General features: G+C 46.0%; 1 protein-coding gene across 1 annotated transcript in view; it reads left to right on the forward strand.

The window, feature by feature from the left end:
- The window catches only part of LOC119593010 (protein scarlet-like), a gene marked incomplete in the record, with an annotated part of 20,218 nt that overhangs the window by 12,631 nt on the left and 7,322 nt on the right, over positions 1-265 (forward strand).

Below are 265 nucleotides of genomic sequence, written 5' to 3' on the forward strand. Positions count from 1 at the left end.
AGGAGGGGAGAGGGGTGTTGATTGAGGTTTTGTGTTGTGTTTTATAGTGTTCTGTTGTGGGATTGTCTGTATGGTTCGTGTGGTGTGTGTATTGTCCCCGGGGTATCGTGGTGTGTGGTGTGATACTTATCGTGTTTCGTGTGTGTTGGTGGTTTAGTGTTGCGTGTGCGTGTGTGCGCAGTGAAATTTCCCTCCCCTCTTTCCAGCGAAAAGGATTTGCAAATTCAAAAACCAAACAGCGGGTTGAATACATCCTAATCCTTAA

The sequence above is a fragment of the Penaeus monodon genome, chromosome 31 (genome assembly GCF_015228065.2).
Source record: "Penaeus monodon isolate SGIC_2016 chromosome 31, NSTDA_Pmon_1, whole genome shotgun sequence".
In the NCBI taxonomy this organism is placed as follows: Eukaryota; Metazoa; Arthropoda; class Malacostraca; order Decapoda; family Penaeidae; genus Penaeus; species Penaeus monodon.